This window comes from Alosa alosa, chromosome 7 (assembly GCF_017589495.1).
Source record: "Alosa alosa isolate M-15738 ecotype Scorff River chromosome 7, AALO_Geno_1.1, whole genome shotgun sequence".
Lineage (NCBI taxonomy): Eukaryota > Metazoa > Chordata > Actinopteri > Clupeiformes > Clupeidae > Alosa > Alosa alosa.
In genome coordinates, this window is record NC_063195.1 from 35,999,772 (window position 1) to 36,019,924 (window position 20,153).

Consider the following 20,153-nt stretch of genomic DNA (forward strand, 5'->3'; position numbering starts at 1 on the left):
AAGGAGATTGTTGTCAACTTTCAGAGAGGCCACAAACAACTGCCACCACTGTCCATCGACGGAGATGCTGTGGAGAGAGTGAGCAGCACAAAATTTCTGGGGGGTGCGACGACCTCTCCTGGACCACCAACACAGCATCACTGGCTAAGAAAGCCCAGCAGCCTCTACTTCTTGCGCAAATTGAAGAAGGCAAGTGCCACGCCTCCCGTCATGACTACATTCTACAGAGGGACCATCGAGAGCATCGTCTCCAGCAGCATCACAGTGTGGGGCGGAAGCTGCACAGATCAGAACAGGAAGACCCTCCAGCGCACTGTTAACACAGCTAAGAGGATCATTGGAGCACCACTCCCCTCCCCCTGCAGGACATTTACACCACCCGCCTCACCCGAAAAGCACTAATGATTGTCAAGGATACAACCCACCCTGCACACAAACTGTTCAGCCTCCTGCCCCTCTGAAAGCGGTACAGGAGCCTCCGCTCCTGCACCACCAGACTGGCAAGTAGCTTCATCCACCAAGCAATCAGGATGCTGAACACTCTACCCACTCTCCCATCACTGACAGCCCCCCCCCCACCCACCAGCCAGCCAGGAACCTAGGAAACTAGGATCCTGTCTACCCTAACCCCCCCAACACCGCCCTGTGGAACTGCACTGTGACTGCGCAGCCTAACGTGTTGCTGCTTCACATCAAGCCTGATATACTTGAAATTACTGCATACTGCATATCAATGTAAATATACAGGTCACACAAGCACAAGTTTAAACTTCATGTAACTGTTAAGACTATATAAATATACAACACAACTGCCTCTATTTTTTTTTTTTTTTTTTTATATATATGTCCTATATTTCTATTTTGATACATACATGTTCTATATTTCAGTCTTGCACTTTAATTTAATGTTTATTGTCTATGGCTATGTCTATAGTATGTCTATGTCTGTATTTAAAGTATGTCTATGTCTGCATGGGAAAGTAAGAAACGAAATTTCAATTCTTTGTATGACCAGTGCATGTAAAGAAATTGACAATAAAAGCCGACTTGACTTGAAAGAACAATTTTTATAGCAATTCATGTGTGTTCACTAAGTCTAGAACACTAAACATGTTGAAGGTGCTGAATTACTTCAGTCAAGATTTTTTGATGTTAACCACTCCTATGATGTATGAGGTGCCTGTTTCGAAGTTCGATGGTCAAATCAACCAAAAATCTGATATTCTTTGCACCTCCAAGTGGTCTGTGATGTAAGCTTGTGTGAAGAATGGGCAGGTCAGATCAGTTGAAAACATGACGTCTGTCAAAGCAGACTGGGTGAACTGGCCAAACTTGCTTTTAAAATCGCTGTAAACCAAATATTGTGTTTGTGACGTCACAGAAAGGGGTGTCATGCACACCTCATGCACACCACCTTAACTCACCTGGAGGAGGGGAATGGGATTTATGTGAGGATGCTGTTCATTGACTTTAGTTCAGCATTCAACACGATAGTACCTCTCACCTTGGTCACAAAGATGAAGGCCTTAGGACTGAACACCACCCTGTGTCACTGGATATTTGACTTCCTCACCAACCGCTCACAAGTGGTTAGAGTGGGGGTCTGACATCTGACTCATTAACCATCAGCACTGGTGCTCCCCAAGGCTGTGTTTTGAGTCCACTGCTGTACAACATCTACACACATGACTGCAAAGCCAACAGTAGTCATACCTCCATCATCAAGTTTGCAGATGACACAGTGATCTTGGGCCTGATTAGTAACAACAATGAACAGCTCTACTTGGATCAGGTTGATGAGGTGGTACAGTGGTGTCAATCTAACAGCTTGACACTGAATATCACTAAAACCAAGGAAATGGTAGTGGATTACAGAAGGCAGCAGCAGAACTACAGTTACACCCCACTAATGATCAGCGGGCAACCTGTAGAGAAGACTGAAGACTTAACATGGACTGTTAACACTCAATATGTTCTGAAGAAGTCCAGACAATGACTCTACTTCCTTCGTCAGCTAAGGAAATTCAAAGTTTCTACATCCATCATGAAGGCCATCTACACTTCAGCAGTTGAGAGTGTTCTAACTGGTAGCATCATCACCTGGTATGGGAACTCCACAGTTAGAGATTGTAGTACTCTGCAGAGAGTAGTGCGCTCAGCTGAACGTACTATAAGAACTCAACTCCCTGCTCTACAAGATATCTATTCCAGAAGAGTACTCCTAAGAGGCCAAAAGATTCTGAAGGACTCTTCTCATCCTAACAATGGATTATTCCTACCGCTGAAATCAAGAAGACGCCTATGTAGTCACAAAGCCAGAACTGAGAGACTCAGGAGAAGTTTTTATCCCCAGGCCATCCAAACTCTGAACTCACACTATACTGACTTTGCACACATTCACTCCTCAGCACTCTCAAACATTTCCCAACTCTGAACTCACACTATACTGACTTTGCACTCATTTACTCCTCAGCACTCATGACCCCACACACACACCTACATGACTTTTTTAGCACTTTTTACATCCCTCTCCCTATGCTACAGACCTTTTATTTATTTTCTTATTTCATCACACGTCAAAACACACACACACACACACACACACTCACATATCTGACTTTCTCCAACTTTTGCACATCTCCATAGAACTTTTTATTTATTATTTTTCTCCTCCATCTATCTACCCATGTCCTTGATTGCCCAGCCTTTCTGCCCCCTGTTGCTCTTGGGTGCTCCTTGTTGGTGCCCCCGCCCAATCCCAATCCTCCCCACCTTTCTTATGCAGCCCTTGCCACTTAATCTACTAAACCCCTTCTACTGCACTTTTACCCCCATAAATGCACAAATAGGCTGACACCACTGCATTTCTTACTTCCAGTAACTACATGCATGTGACAATAAACTTCCTTGTATCCCTTGTATCCCTTGTATCATTAATCAGTCAGAAAAACATGAATTACCAATCAAACAAGTTTGTTAAAAAGGCTTCAAAATCATGAAAATGTGCTCTCAAACTGTGTGGGCAGGTACCCAGGTCTCACACTCCAACCATTCTCTAAAACAGCTGATTCTAACGAGCACAACTCCTCACTCAGATAGATGAGCTATTAATAAGTGAAAACACCAGTGATAAGTGTTCAGATTGTGTATGAGTGAATGAGATTTTTCATAATGCGTGTAGTTTAGATTAGACAAAATTGCTTAGGCCTAGGCAATATAGTTTGATGATATGCTGCGTTTCTTCCCAAAAGACGTGCCCATGTTTGCTCCTTTCTCTGCTGTATGTCACCCATTCCCTGCAACCCCGCCCACCACTCTCCCTCTGTGTCTGCGAAGATCCCTCTTGACCTCATGTCTACTAGACTGCAACAGTCCCGCCCACTGCTGATTCCGGACGTAAGAATTCAATACAATTTCTCCATTGACAACTGGAGTATAACACCCCCTTCACATTAGCACAGTAGATACGTCTGCGAAACGACCGGAAGAGATTCGTAGACTGCATGCGAATGGGTCCGAACCGATGCGAATGAGTGCGGTGCGAAAAAAAATTGGATCCGTTAGTCATCCGGACACGTTAAAAAATTGAACTGTGCTAATGTGAAGGGCACATCATACGACAGTCAATGGCCTCGTTGACAATCCGAGTGGAAGTTGGCGTTGCTATGGTACTGATAACCACACGCTCATGGCATAGTAGTTCCGGTTACACTTTACTTGACAGTATCGACATAAGAGTGACATGACTGTCATGAATGTGTCATAAACAAGTCATAAACATAGGATTAGGGTTAGGTTTAGGGTTAGGGTTAGGGTTAGGGGTAGGGGTAGGGTTAAGGTTACGGTTAGGATTAGGGTTAGAGGTTAGGATTAGGGTTAAGGTTAGAGTTCATGTGTGTTACAACCGAGGGTTCACCCTGCGACCCACAGACGCAAATTCCGCGAATGCCAAAGTCAAACGCAAAAACAACCCAAAACCCAGCTTACCTGATTTACTATAATATTTGTTGTTTGAAATCGGTTGTTCAGTTTAGGAGTTCAAGTTTTGTTAGTAAAGTCCGGGTGCCAGACGAAAACGTTGTACAACCATAAACAAAAATCACAGTAGTCCGAGGGGACGTCGGAGAAACAGGTAATCCTAGACAGCATTGGCGAGTAGCGTGCACACTTTCAAACACCTGCGGCGAGGCTGGCGTTTTTGCGCTCCTCCAGGTATCCACCTGTAATCAATTTTTAAAACATTGCGCCTGCCACGCCCAGCAGTCAGCTGGTCCTCAGGCAGCCATTCATCAGTGTGTGTTATCCCTCAACCTGACCGTAACAATGTGTCATGACAGTGTCATGTGTTCATGACAGTGTTATGTCACTCTTATATCGATACTGTCAAGTGTTACCGTAGTTCCTTCACTTGGAATTTAAATGTAGTCTTGTAGCCTTGCCTTTTTTCGTTATTCTATTTATTTTTTACTCATACATATATGTTATGATTATGATGATAGTTCTACTTTCTGTATCGTTTTGGGTCTTCACGTTGTCTGGTACCAGGGTGTGTTCCGTATCATTTCCAGTCGTCACATTGTTTGGCACCAGGGTGTGCTCATTATTCTCCAATGTCTCTGGTTCTAATGTATGCATATCCTCTCCTGACTCCTGACTTTAAGTACAGAACATTGTCTATGTCTAGGGCACTGTCGCTGAACAACTCCTCTCCGTCTCCTCGCAGAGCGTCATTGGAGGTGATGGTCTGCTCTCCCTGGGTCGCTTTCGTCGTTTTCTGGGGAACCTTGGAGGGGCTAGTCGTAGATCTCCCCGTACTTTCCCCAATGAGCACCAGGGAATCCTTGTTGGTTGACTCTCTGGAGTATTTGTCTTGTTTCTTGACTGGTTCCTGGGTGGTCGTCCCCGAAGTGGGGGCCACCCGTGATGTGCCCTGGGTCTGTAGGCCTCTCCACACGTTCAGCAGGAAGTTGCGGGTCCTGTTGAGGAGGTGTCCGGGGGGGAGGCGAAAGGAGATTGGGAAGCCTGAGGGAGTCAAAGTCTCGTGCTTGTCTGCGGCAGATGGCTGTACTCTCCTTTGGTCGTTGGCGGAGGCGTCGGTCGGATAGGAGTGGTTCCAGTCATCAAGGAAATCTCTGAGGTTGATGGTGTTGTACCCTTGAAGGTGTGGTGGTGGCGTCGGTGACGGTGGTGCTTCTTCTGGCCTCGGTGCTTCTTTGGCGTGACTCCTTATGGGACCGTGTGTGTCTGTGGCGGGGAAGTGGGTTGCATGGCCAGCTGGTAGGTCGTTGCCGGTTGGGGTTGTGGCCGGGGCAGGTCCGGATACCTGGGATTCGGGAGCGGCTTCAACCTCGGGTGCACGTCCCCTCCTTCTCCTACGGCCTGACTCGGCTCCAGTATCACCAGCACCTGCAGATACAGATAGGGGAGGGAAAACAGCAGGCTCTCTAGGAATATTACACCCAGGGCCATCAGCAGGAGCCGGCGATAGTTTTGATGCATAGCGCTTGTGCGATTTTCTTCAATGTATTAGCCGTAAACGCTTTGCCATTGTCGCTGCTGACTGTCTCTGGGATCCCAAATCTGGGTATTACTTCTCTTGCTAGGAACCGAATTACAGTTTTCTCATCCTGCCCCCTGCTCGGGCAGGCTTCTACCCATCGTGAGTAATGACATATTATCACCAACACGTGTTTGTATGTGTTTACCGTTCGACCCATGTCGATATAGTCCATTACCAGGTGTTTGAACGGTCCCTCTGGGAGTGGGACGTGTCCCAGGGGCCGTGGTCCTATGCCTACTGTTATGTTGTTTCTGTAATTGTGAGTGGCGCAGGTATGGCAATTTTTTAACACATGATTGATCCGATCATGAAGGTGTGGGGCCCAGAACCCCTTGTCAAGTATCTGCCGTCTGACCTCCCCCCTTGCGCAATGATCTACATCATGCGCATCATGGATGAGGAGGTCAAGGAGCCGGTTGGGGGCCACCACCCTTCCGTCATGGCTTCTCCACACGCCGTTTCTATCTCTCGACGCATCTCTATCCTCCCATAGCGTTTTTTCGGTATTGGATGCTGCGTCTTGCGCGTCCTTTATGTCACTAAGTTGAACCATAGGGTCAACGATTCTAAGTGTTCGTCCGTCAGGTAAGGTTCGAGCTACCACTGGAGCTTGTATGATTGTGTCATTGTCTGTGAAGAAACGGTCAACTACGCTTGGTGGATACCTAGCCTCACAGGGCTTATCTCAGCATATAGGACAGCTAGCCCTCTGACATAGCGCACAACACAAGGGGTCGTTCACGTCGTTCACGTCGTCAAGGGGTCGGTCACGCAGAACTTCCCCTACTCAACCAGCTGCGCTATAGCGTGACTGGTGTGTATTATCACTGGCTATTCTATGGTGATACTGGAAGCCTTGACATATGCAGAATACACAGCCTCCAGTCCCTGGAAGTATGGTGGCTAGCCTTGAGCCACCGTGTCCAGCTTAGAGCTGTAGTGTGGAATTGCTTGTTTGCCTCTCCCATGGCACTGGGTCTGTGCCACGATTGCTGTCATATAGGCATCCTTCTCTGGCTCTTTCCTGACGGACACGTACAGGTGGAATGGTTTTCCGTAATCAGGTAATGCAAGCGCAGGCGCTTGCTGTAGCTCTATTTTGATGCGTTCAAACACCTCAGTGCTGTCCACTGTCCATGTGAGGCGGTTCTTCAGATGGCTGGTCCCAGCCTGTATGATCATAGCTCGTAGTAACTCGTCGTATCTTTTGCTCATAGCACTCCACCCAATCACTGCTGAATCCTATGAGTCCTATAAACGACATCATCTGTTTCATGGTGTCTGGCTTTGGTGCCTTGGCTTCGATGTGTTCTGGGGTGATGCCCTTGTGCCCGTGTAAGATCAGGCGACCTAAGTAGATCACCTGGGGCTGTGCAAATTGTAGCTTCTTTCTTGATGCCTTGTACCCCCCTTCGGCCAGAACAGTCAACACGTAGGCTGTATCCTTTTCACATGTCTCCTTGTCTTAGTATCCTCTCTGTACGTTCTTCGTCTGTCTCCGTCGCCTCCTGCAGCATCATCATCTTCCAGGGGGCCGGTCCCAGCCTCCCTGTCTTTTCACCTGTTTCATTGTCCAAACAAGGTTTCATATACCTTTCCCACTCTGGGTCAGATTTGTTAAGGGGTACATGGTTCTTCTTATCCCAACATCGGTACCCTATCCCTCGTAGTAGGCCATACATGCAGTATGGGTTGCCATAAGGGCATGCCTTGACGTAGGGTATGTCGCGGACCTCCTTTAGAGTCGTTCGTCTTGATGTCCCTCTGAGACCTGTGCTGGTTGCACAGCAATCTCCTTAGGGCACCATGACAAGTGTTGCATGTACGCACTCCATTTTCTGTCCTCTTTGTCGAATGGCGTGTGTCTCGTTTTGTCCCAGCAATGGCGCCCCGCTCCTGGGAATAGGCGGTAGAGACTAAATTGATTCCCATATGGACACCCTTTGGTGTAGGGTATCTCCTCTACCTCCTGTGGTTCTGTGTCCATGATCTCGATTACTTGGGGAACTCCCCACACAGTGACCGGGTTATCTAACTTTATTCTGAACATTGGCTCTCCTTCACAGCTTACAGTCGTCTGGAGTTGATCATTCTCTGTGTCCTTCCACTCGCTGCATCGAGCCTCTTGCATTACTGGGCCCATCTCTCTTGCTCTGTGGCCTCGGGCCACTCTCAGAGTGATATGTGGCATCGTTCCAGGCATATCAAAGATCACGCCCAGGTCCCTTCCTTTCACAAACTTCACCTGAGCGGCAACTCCTTCCTTGGCCACCACTAGCGCGTGTATGTCAAGTGGGATGCGTCCCCACTTCTTAATTTCCTCATTACACTTCCTCTCTCTCTGTTTGGAGTTTGGTCGAATTTTATCGTGCAGTGAAAAGGGCATCTTGGCGCCCTCAGGCGAGCATGAAGGCTATTTATTTGAAAGGCATGCTCATTGTAGATGACTCGCTCCATGTCTGGTTCCAATTGTCCAATTCAGTAAACTTGATGAGTCTCAATTTGTGATGGGGCAATTATTCTTAGGGCCATTTGAGTTGCCAATCCCGTTAACTGCACTCCTGATGGGGAACACTCAATTTGGAGTCTCAAGTTGCACAGTGCATCCCGCCCCAACAGGTTGACAGGTGTGTGCTCTGCTATCAAGACTGGTATTCTGATTTCCTTGTCCTCTATTTGAATCGATACTGGGGCTGTCATTGGTATCAGCTGCGTTTTTCCCGAGAAACCCACTGTCTTCATAAATTTTCCTGAAGACCTGGGGAGGTGTTGGGCATCTCTTGGGTGAAGACAAGTGTACATTGCCCCTGTATCTACTAAGCATTTAACTTCGATGTCCTCTATCAGAACCTGCAGCATCGGCTAGTAGGGGGAGACTGGGCCAGAGGGTGCCTGCTTCTGCTGTGGGGCTCCTCCTTGTTGGGGAACATTATTTTCCTTTTGCACTTGTCCTTGGTATGCTCGTCCTCTTTGGTTATTCTGGCCTCTGGATCTTGTTGGGCATTCCCTGGAGACGTGTCCTGTTCCTCCGCACGTCCAACATTGTATGCTATTTCCTTGATTCTGTTGGTCTTGGTACTGTCCTCTTCCATAACCTCGTCTACCTTGTCCACCTCTCCCTGGGCGGAATCCTCCTCTGCCTCTCGGTTGTTGCCACTGTTGTTGTGGGGGTTCATATGTAGTTTCCCTGTTTCTGATGGCTCGTCATCTTCACTCCTAGGAGTGTTTACCTGCTCCTCTTCTTCATCTGAGCTGGCCTGACCGTACTCTTCATCTGTGAACATCTCCTCTTCTTGTTGAACCGGGGTTTACCTCAAAGGTCAATAGGCATGGCTTTCCACCCTTTCTTCTTTGTTCCAGTTTGGCGAGGGTCTCCTGCAGGAGTTTCCTGTATTCTTCCTCCATTACGCCCCCATTCTTACAGTGGGGGGGCGACTCTTCCCCTAATTGCCGGTTCCTCCTCGTAAATGATCACCTTACTCCAACCTTCCATGACTGTTTCTATGTTGTACCATAGGTCTATGCACCTTTCTCTCTGTACTTCTTCTTCGTTGTCTGGAGTCTGTTCCACTTCTTGGTCCTCTTCGTCCACTCCTCCTGGGACGGTCATGAGGAGTTTATCGTTTCTCCAGTGGTGCCTTCTGGCTGCTTGGTGCTTTTCCACTACCTGTTCCTCTGTGTCTCTTACAGCTCGATCCCCTTGTTCCCTTCGCCCTGTGTTCCCTAGAGGGAGTCCTGGGGGCGCTGGCTCTGTGGGGGACACCCTTGACAAATCGATGAGGGATGATGTTGATCGCACGGACGCCGGTGAGGGTGGTGGCGGCCCCGGCCGGGGGTTAGCCTGTTCCCTTCTGATTCTCTTCACTTCTTTCAGGACTTCCGCGCAGGTCCCTTCCAGCGTGATTCCTCTGATCACCAGTGGGGCTTGCACGTCCAAACACAAATACACTTGTTGTGTATAGTATGGCGTACGCTACGTCTCCCCAATCGTCGAGGACAGTATTCAGTTCAGCTCTTACTCCTTCGAATGCCTCTCCCTTGTCGTTTACAACGCTCACGCTCCACCCGCTATTTCTGTGTTCGGTGATCTTTATTGTCCACCTCTCCTTTATTTCCGGATCGCCAGACGTTGCTCCTTCTTCTCTTCCAGCTGCTTGGGGCTGCGGTCCCTCATGTTCTATCTCCGGCAGGGTGTGAGGGGTCAATCCTTCCACCAGGGGAAGTGTTGCCACCACGTCTATTTTGTCCCGGTATCTGCACCTGAAAGGAAAACTGCACCCAAAGGGGTACCGACCCATGTACTCCACGTGTTCCTGATCTTCTCGGTTTCTGACGCTTATTTCCCAGTCGTGTTCGTCGTATTCAGTAATATCTATGGTCCAGATCACGTTATGTTGTCCCTGTTCCATATACTTCTTTTAAAATCTCTCTTGGTCCTACCTAGTAAATTTCTGAGTCTTTTACTTTCAGTTCTTTTCCAATTACTCCAATGTATCGCTATCGTCACTTCTTGTGTCCATAGGTGTCCCTAACACTGATGAGTAAACTCTCCTTGTCAAGTGCCCTACCCTCTCTAATAATTCTATATAGTTATCACACTGATAGAGCCTACCTATACGGCCCTCAGAATTTATTGCATAAATGTACCATCTATTCTCCTGCAGTTGGGTGAAAACTAAATGCCAATGTCCTTCTAGGTTCATTCGCTATTGGTGGGCCCTATTGTGTTAATTTCCCTCTAGGCTCTTCCTTTTACTTTTATTGTTATTTTATTGTATCACTTTATTTTAGGTATTGTTCTATTGATAGAACTTTTGTGTCCCTATTTTTCTTTAATACTGTCTCTTTACTCAAAATTACCTTTTAACCTTTTATTTTATTTCAGTCAAGTATGTTTATTGGCTTTATTTTTCCTTTATTTATTAGAGCAATGGCGGTTTCAAAGGGATGTGGTTGATGTCCCCTGTCTCTAAATCCTCTCCTCCCCGTCGAGCTCCTCAATTTCAATTGTGTGTATGCGCTTTCCTGGCATCTATTGTGGGTCCATGCCCATGCAACAAAAAAGAAAAACACAGCGTACACTGTTAGTTATTACAGAAACAACAGATTACCATAAAATATATTTTGTTCATTACTCCTTGTTCAGAACAGTTTACACACTTAACTCACAGTTAATATTGTAATTCACTTATTAGCTCATTTTTACACATTTGAAAAATACAACACTATTTTAGTTTTCTCCCATACAAGAGATCTCGAAAACTAAGTACAGTACAACACTATTTCAGGGCACTGCGTGCTCCTTTTACCCACATTTAACTCACGACTAATGATGCAATTTTCCGACTAGCCTTAACACATTTAACTCAGGGCAGCCCATGCTTCCTTTACACACAACAGTTTTCTCCTTAAAAACGCTTTTAGGATCAACAGTACAACCCAATCTCCGTCCTGTGTCTCCACTATTCTTTTGAGGACTCTCAGCCCTTTACCACCGACTCCACCAGTACAGCCTTCCCTAATGCAAGGAAAACGCCTACCTTTGGGCCCTTTGGAACGCTGCACTGGAGAAGTCTGCTTCACCCGGGACGGAACCGCTTCCCTTGTTGAATCCTTTCAAATCTCGGTAGAGAACCTCCAGATCTGTCGTGGAAAATTAACCACTTTCTCGAACCTCCAATCTCAATAAGCACTCAAAGGACCCGAAGGAGAACACCAAGACGAGAGATGCTGAAGACTGTTGATTCTTTATTTGCCGTCTTGCAGTGAAGATACAATTCTAACAGCGTCAGGACTGGACCGTCAGGAAAGAGAGCGATGGGTAACAGCTGCTTCCCCGATGAGATCTGATCTTCTAGGGGCCTGGGAGATGTCTCTTTCTCCTAAGAACCCAGGCCCCTTTTTAGCCAATCAAAACGTTTCTTGAACTTGGGATATTGGTGGAAACTCCTCCTCATTTAGACATTAAAAATATGTATTGGCCAGGTTCTATGTGTAATTACTTGTTGCTAGGTAAGGTCTGTATTCGTTTTGGCTCTGTGTGTCACTTTCACCTAATTCTACTTCCTCTTTTTACCTGCCTTGACATTTCAATCTTATGACTTAGTTTCATGATTTCCAGACAGTCCTGCCTTTTCAATCTTGAGACATTGGTGGAAACTCCTCCTCATTTAGACATTAAAAATATGTATTGGCCAGGTTCTGTGTGTAATTACTTGTTGCTAGGTAGGGCCTGTATTCGTTTTGGCTCTGTGAAGCACTGTCACCTAATTGTACTTCCTCTTTTTTTACCTGCCTTGACATTTCAATCTTACGACTTCCAGACAGTCCAGTCTTATGACTTAGTCTCATAATTTTTCAGCAAATGTTGCATGACATTTTACAAACAGTATTACATCAATTTTCTGGTAAATCAAATCAGCATACATACACATGTATATGATCAAATAAAATCACCACATTAGCTGGAGGCAGCCACAAGGAGGGTATGCCTACAGCCAAAGCGGCGATGGGGACTGATATGGACCAAGAAAAGCCTGTGTGAGTGATTCCTGTGAAACAGCACCTGAGGAGGTGCCCAGGAAACGATGCGGGGTCCGCATAAGGGAGGCGGTGCGGACCCCAGCCTCATCCTCAGAGTCAGTCACCACTTCCCCCTGAAGCAGACGACAACATCCCCTCAGAGCCTGTGATGGTGGTCGGGCGAACTTGTGTCGTGGATTTTTGCCATATCCCTGTGACCATAGAGGGGATCCTCTTCTCTGCCCTCATGGACACTGGCTCAACAGTGACACTGGTAAGACTGGATGTGGACTCAGTTAGAGCCCACCACTGTGCAGCTGTGCACAGTCACGGGCGGGCTGGCACCCATGAAGGGTAAAGGGATGCTGACTCTGACTGTGGAGGGCAAAGCCATTCGCCACCCCGTATGGGTGGCAGGCATGCAGGACCCATGTATATTGGGACTGGATTTACTAAAGGCTACAGAGTGCCAGCTGGACCTGGGATGAGGCATGTGTGAGATTCCAGGGTGGGCCTGACATCATGTTGGCAGTCATGACATCAACAGCTGCTTCCCTCACCACCTTGCCTGCGCGAGAACTCTTTACTGCAGAGCCCCAGGCAACACCCACTTTCCCTAAAACCCCTCAGGTCTTCATAACGCCTGTTCTGTCAGCCAGCATACCTTCCATAGTGTCAACTTTCAGTCATCTCCTTCTCAGGTGGAGACGGAGGTCAACTTATATTCATGCCCACTGACAGTGCCAGCCTCCACCAGCTTGGGTTACTTGTCCCCAGCTTGGCTGCCCCAGACGGAGGAGGAGGTGTCACAGTCTGCCATAAGGAAGATCTGGAGGGAGATCAAGGACAGCTTTGCGCTGAAGGAGGATGAGGTCGGACAAACTCAGCTGGTGGAGCATGATTTTGATATTGATACAGGAGACGCCCACCCGATAAAGTGTCGTCCTCGTCGGCTTCCGCTGGCACATCAGAAGGCGTGTGACAAAGCTGTCTGGAGCATGCTGCAGGCAGGCATCATTGAGCCATCAGACAGCCCCTGGGCAGCTGCGGTGGTCATGGTCCCCAAAAAGAATGGTGAGTGGCGCCTGTGCTCTGATTACAGGTCACTGAATGGAGTGACAATGAAAGACTCATACCCATTACCCCGCATGGATGAGTCTCTGGACTCAGTCTCTGGCTCTGCCTGGTTTACATCACTCGACCTCCGGTCTGGCTATTACCAAGTGCCACTATCACTTAGCACCAGACCAAAGACTGCTTTTTGTACTGGACGTGGACTCTGACAGTTTAAAGTGCTTAGTTTTGGTTTGTGCAATGCTCCTGCCTCCTTTGCCAGACTATTGGACTGTGTGCTGGCTGGCATTCCACTCCAGGAATGCCTGGTGTATCTGGGTGATATCCTGGCACCCAGGGCCTCTTTCGAAGCTGCTCTGGGGTCATTGCACCGTGTACTGGAGAAGATTCGGACAGTTGGCCTGAAACTCCACCCAGACAAGTGTCATTTTATGCGGCAGGAAGTGACTTTTCTGGGACACGGAGTGGGAGAACAAGGCATCAGCACGGTGAGGGACAAAGTGCAGTCTGTGGTACAGTACTGTTCTCCCATCCCACATCCATGGCTGAGGTGCCCTTGAGCAAGGCACCTAACCCCTCGCTGCTCCCCGAGCGCCGGTGTAGCAAGGCAGCTCACTGCTCCGGGTTAAACATCCCACATACTCGACGCACCCGACCAGTAGCGCGACAATGTGACGTCACAGAAGCGACGTAACCATTTATACTCGCGCGTGGTGGTCGCGACACTAGTTGCAATATTCTCCTGAACAGAGGTAATAATAATAATAATAATAATAAAGCTTTATTTGTATAGCACCTTTCATACACAGAATGCAGCTCAAAGTGCTTTACATTTGAAACATGTAACACAATAATAGTCAGTCAGTCATTATCAATCACTTTTCTTTGCTGTTTATGTTATACTCAGCAACATATCAAAAATATAGAAAATGACGCCATAAGACTGGCAGCCTTAACCCTCTTACCCCCACAAGCACGCCATATGGCAACTGTGGCAAGGAAAAACTCCCATATTCCAGGAAGAAACCTTGAGCAGAACCTGACTTAATAGGGGAGCCCATCCGCTTCTGGCTGGCTGGCTCCCTCCAATAGTAGCAGATGTAGAATAATCTGAAAATGTAGTCTACAGGATAAGATGAGTTAACTAAAAGCTTTCCTGTACAGGTATGTTTTCAGATCTTTTTTTTAAAAATATTTACTGAACTCGCCTGCTTGATGTACAGAGGCAGGGTGTTCCATAGTTTGGGGCATAATGGATAAACGCAGCTTCTCCACTTTGTTTGTGGAGCACTTTGGGTAATGCATTAAAAGATTAGAATTGGATGATCTAAGTTTCCTTTGTGGTTGATAAGATATTAAAAGCTCAGAGATATATGAAGGTGCTATGCCATTCAGAGCTTTGTAAGTAATTAACATAACCTTAAAATCAATTCTATAGGAAATAGGGAGCCAGTGCAGTTCAGCCAACACAGGGTGATGTGTTCTCTTCTTAGTCTTAGTTAAAAGTCTAGCCGCAGAGTTCTGTATGAGTGCCAATTTCTTTAGATGTTTTTTGGGAAGACCAGTGAAAAGTGCATTGCAGTAGTCTAACCTGCTAGTGATAAAGGCGTGAATTAGCTTTTCTGCATCTTGTTGAGTTAAAAAGGGCCGCGACTTTGGCAATGTTTCTCAAGTGGAAATAGGCTGTCTGAGTAACTTTACTGATATGGGGCTTAAAACTTAACTCTGCATCTAAGATGACACCGAGGCTTGTTACTTTTGGTTTGACCTGGTGTGCCAAGTTCCCCAGATTACTAAGAATAATATCTCGCTTTTAGTTTTGGTCCAACCAGAAGTACCTCTGTTTTGTCATCATTTAGTTTCAAAAGTTTTTGCTCATCCACTGATTAATGGAGGTTAGGCATGCAGTGAGGGAGCAAAGGCCATCTGGGTTAGTTGGCTCCACAGAAAGATACAATTGGGTATCATTCATGAGCTGTGGAAGTTTACATTATGCTGACTTATGACGTTTCCCAATGGGAGCATATATAGAGAAAATAGCAGGGGACCAAGGCAGCTCCCTGGGCCACACCAAAAGGCAAGTCATGTTTTTCAGATACATGATCTCCTAGACTGATATAAAATCTCTGCCAGTAATGTAGGTTTGAAACCAGTTTAGAGCATTATCAGAGAGACCCACCCACTTTGCAAGGCGGTGAATTAGGATGCTATGATCAATGGTGTCAAATGCCGCGACTCAAATCCAGAAGAATAAGGATTGAGACTTTGTTTGAGTCGGTAGCTAGTCTGAGATCATTGACTATCTTTACTAGAGCCGTTTCTGTGCTGTGATTTGATCTAAAACCTGATTGGAATTTTTTTTCAAGGATACTGTTTTCGTTGAGGAAGGTATTTAACTGATTGCAAACAACTTTTTCAAGTACTTTGCTCAAAAAACGATAGATTTGATATAGGCCTGTAGTTGCTCAGATTGGTATGGTCAAGTTTTGACTTTTAAGTAAAGGTTTCACAACAGCGGTTTTAAAAGCAGTTGGAAATATACCTGTTTCTAATGAGGTATTTATTACCTTGAGAAAAAAGGGAGCTAAGCCTTCATATACTTTTTTTTGAGGAATGTAGTAGGGATTGGATCTAAAACACATGTTGAAGAGCCGGTTTGAGTTATAATTTTACCAAGCTCAGATTGAGTAATAGTGCTAAAGGACCTTAATTTTGGGGGCTGTTTTTGGGTGTACTATCAAACATATTACTTGTGTTACCAATAGCCTCCCTTATAGAAATGACTTTGTTTTTGAAGAAGTCTGCAAATTCTTCTTCGTGATCTTAGAGAGGATGCCTGACTGAGTGTGTCAAAAGGTGTTTGATGCAATAGCCTATCAATGGTAGAGAACAACACCCTAGAGTTTCTACTGTTTTCAGCAATTACCTTAGAGAAGTGGTTCCTCCTCTCATTCGAATAGCTCTATTATAATTTGCAATTTTTTCTTTTAGAATGGCACGGTGAACCTGTAACTTAGTTTTTCTCCATGTTCTCTCAGCTTTCCTACATGATCTTTTTTAGATCATGGATATTTTCGCTCATCCAAGGTGTCAGTTTGCTACAGGGCCTTTTTTAGTCTTTAAGGGTGCCACTCTGTCAAGCAGAGCCTAATTCACGATTAAGAGCCTCTACCATTTGATCAATGGGATGATGTAAAATATCTAAATTTATGGAGTCTATAAGAGCTATGAACTGCTGTTCTGCTCTAATGTCCAAGAGTCGCGATTTGATTGCAATTTCGGGATGAATTTTTGGAGTATGTAGTACAATATTAAAAGATACACAATGATGATCAGACATATTTATATCATTTACTGATAAGTCTGTGACTTCTATCCCTCTGGAAATGACTAGATCGAGGGTGTTGCCAAGGTTGTGGGTGGGTCCTGTAACATGCTGCTTTAGCTCTAAACTGTCCAACACATTAAGGAACTTACTGGCTTTAGCATCAGTTGTCTTATTGACATGAATATTGAAGTCGCCATTTACAATTATCCCATCATAGCTAGTGATGATGAGCTTACATAAGTTCAGAAAACTGGTCGAGAAAGCCAGTCCATAGTTTAGAGGGCGGTATAAGGTTAATAGAAGTACAACTGGGTCAGCCTTCAGAGTGAGGGCAATATACTCAAAGGAAGCGAATTCGCCAAAGTTGACTCTTTTGTGCAACTATATTTGTTTGAGAGAATGGAGGCAATTCCACCACCTCGTTTGCCTTGTCTAATTGAGTGGAAGAAATTATAATTTGGGGACAAGTCTCAACAAGAACAGCTTCGCTGTCTGAAGTCAGCCAGGTTTCAACAAGAAACAGAAAATCCAATTTTTTTCACTAATAAAATCATTGATTGCAAAGGTTTTGGTAGTAAGTGCACCTATATTTAGTAAACCCATGTTAGCTGAAAATGCCTCTGGCTTTTGAGGAATATGCTGAGGTATGGAAAGAATATTTGTTAGGTTTCTAGTTTTAAATTTGTCTTTTTCTTTTTTTTACTATAACGCTGGGTAGAAATCAACGTTGAATAGAACTATAAGCATAAGTCATGCTATTGCATGACACAGCTTGATCTATGGTAGTAGTATTGTATGTTACCCTGCAGAAAACATTCTCAGACCCATCCACATGTATAATGCCATTCGAATCAATACCTGGGGGCTGGAATCTGTAATATTTTCTACAGAATGTCAATGTCTCAGTGTGGACGCTTATGTTGTCAGAGAGTAGCCTGGCTCCATGTTGGTTTGGGTGGAGACCATCACGCTTCAGCATACTGGGCCTCCCAGAACAAGCCCCAGTTGTTGACATAGGGGATGCTTAGGGAAGCGCAGTAGCGCTTTTGAGCCAGGTGTGGAGATCGAACAGTCTGGACCATCTCTCAGCACCTTTTCTGTAGGTAGGAGAGGCCCAGAGATGACAAAGCCGTTTTTCTGTGCCCATCAGAGTGGTGATGAGAGTTTTGTAGTTTTCCTGCAGTGCTACTGACTGCTTATCTCTGATGTCGCTCAGGCCCACGGTAATGCATGATGTTGTTGACCTTGGTGTGGCGGGCCAGGATGCTTGGGAGTTTCTGCTGGATGTCAAGGACCTTGGCACCAGGGAAGCAGTAGACCTTGGAGGGACCGCTACATGATGGGGGAATGCAGAGGTCTCTAACCATGGAACTGCCGATGACCAGGGTGGAGGTTGATGAGGTCCGGGGAGGGGGGGGTCGGGGGGGCGCCGACTTTGAGGAGGGACCAGGATGGTTGTCTCGGGCTGGAGGGGCCTCATCCTCGGTCAGAATGGCATAGCATTTTCCAGTCGTGATAGGTTGGGCTGGGCCTGAGTGCCGTCCGGACCGGCCTGTCCGCGGCTTGTGATGCTTGCTTCTACGCCATGGCTCAGGCTGGTGTGGAGTGGAGCTGGCCAGCAGAGCAGGCTTGGTTCTCAGCAGAGGCCGGGGAGAGGCAACAGGGACAGAAGTTGCATTAGTGCATGGCATGGTTAAAGTATTGGAGGACAGAGTGAAATCAGGGCATCTGGCATTTGTATGTGTAAGAGAGGTAACGCTATTTCACGGAGAGAAAGGTGTCGAGGAACTGTTCATCCTTCCTCAATCTGATGGAGGGTCGCTATTCTGGCTTCGAGTTCCACTATCTTTTCGCTGAGAAGGACGCATGAGTCGCAGCCTGGTGCACAGCTGAGGGGAGGCATCGTGTCGCCAAGGTGTCGCTGTTGTGTAAAGACTAACGCTAACTACGTTACACAGCAGAAGAAGCTGCAGTAAGAAACACTAGTAGCTACCTAGCCTCTGTGATGGTACTTCAGACTTTGGTTGCTACTATTCACAACTACCATCATTATCATCTAGTTTCCAAGGTGTGTGCACAGGTAGATAGATAGATAGATAGATGGATATATAGATAAGATACTTTAGTCAACCCGAGGGAAATTTGAATAATTGAAAGAGTTTAGTTAGCTGGCTAGCTAGCTAGCAGCTGGCTGAGTTTGTGTAATTTCCTGAAGTTGAAAGAGAGTTTGTTCAGGCCTTAATAGATATCCTGTGTTTAAAAATAAATCGTTTCTATTCTTTCCTCTAAATTCCATGTGTTGCAACTCTCGCTGGTAACTTTGTTAACTTATCCAGCAAACTATTAAAAATTCAATGACTGTAACAAAACACTGCAACTCTCGCTTGCCCTCTAACTAGTCCATCTTCCTGTTTCGCTTTGTCGCTACGTCTGAAAAAATGAGTGGTGCGCCACCGGCTACCTGGCTTCAAACCTGGCGCGCCAGCAAGATTTACGTTATTTTGACATCACGTTGTCGCGCTACCGGTCGGGTGCGTCAGGTATGTAGAAGCCCTTAGTGTGTGCTTCACCTCACTGTGTGTTCACTGTGTGCTCTGTGTGTTCACTAATTCACGGATGGGATAAATGCAGAGACCAAATTCCTTGTATACGCAAGTATTTACATTTACATTTTAGCAGCATATTTCAGCCATGCATTTAACAAGGCTGAGTGGCGCTACTGTGTCACCCGGCGTAAGCTCTTGGCAGTAGTTCTGTCCGCGCGCCACTTTAAGTACTATCTGTGCGGCTTGCCTTTCACTGTAAGGACCGACCATTCTGCCCTCCAGTGGTTAATGTCTTTCAGGGAGCCGGAGGTGCAGGTCGCCAGGTGGTTGGAGGAGCTACAACCTTACTGTGGTGCATAGGCCTGGCGCACAACACACGGGAACTGCAAGCGGTGGGAGTGACGGAATGGAGGCAGAAGCAGGAGCTGGACCCTGACATGCAAGTTGTACTTCGGTGGGTGGAGTCACAGCAGAGGCCACCGTGGGAAGAGGTGACAGGGCTACTAAGGGGCTGTGGTCAAAGTTTGAGTCTTTGCGTCTGGTTGATGGTGTGCTGCAGAGGGCATGGAAAGAGCCCGCTACAGGTGAGGAGCGTTGGCAGGTGGTGGTTCCAGCAGGCCTCAAGACAGCCGTGCTACAAGCCATCCATGGGACAGCAGGTTCAGGTCACTTTGGTGTGACCAAGACGCTCCGTCGCCTCAGACAGGGGTTCTATTAGGGTCACTTCTGGATGTCGCTTGACCCGTACCATCCATTTACTGCCCCAAATCAATGGTCTGGTGGAGAGACTTCACCTCATGCTTGGTCAGCAGCTGGCTATACTGACATCAGAGCTGTCAGTATAGCCAAGACTGGGACAAGCATCTGCCACTGGTGCTCATGGAGTGTCGGTCAGCGGTCCAGGAGTCTACTGCGTGTACTCAAGCACTACTCATGCTGGGGAGGGAGCTCCGCACACCGGCAGAGCTGGCTTTTGGGTGGCCCCCAGACTCCCCTGCTGTTCCCCCTGCTACAAGGATTCAGGACCGGCATTTGCCGGAGTGCAACAGCAAAGTGCTGGTGCATGGCAAAAGCGCAATATTGTTGTGAGAGGCATTTCCAGGCTGGAGAGCTAGTCTGTAGC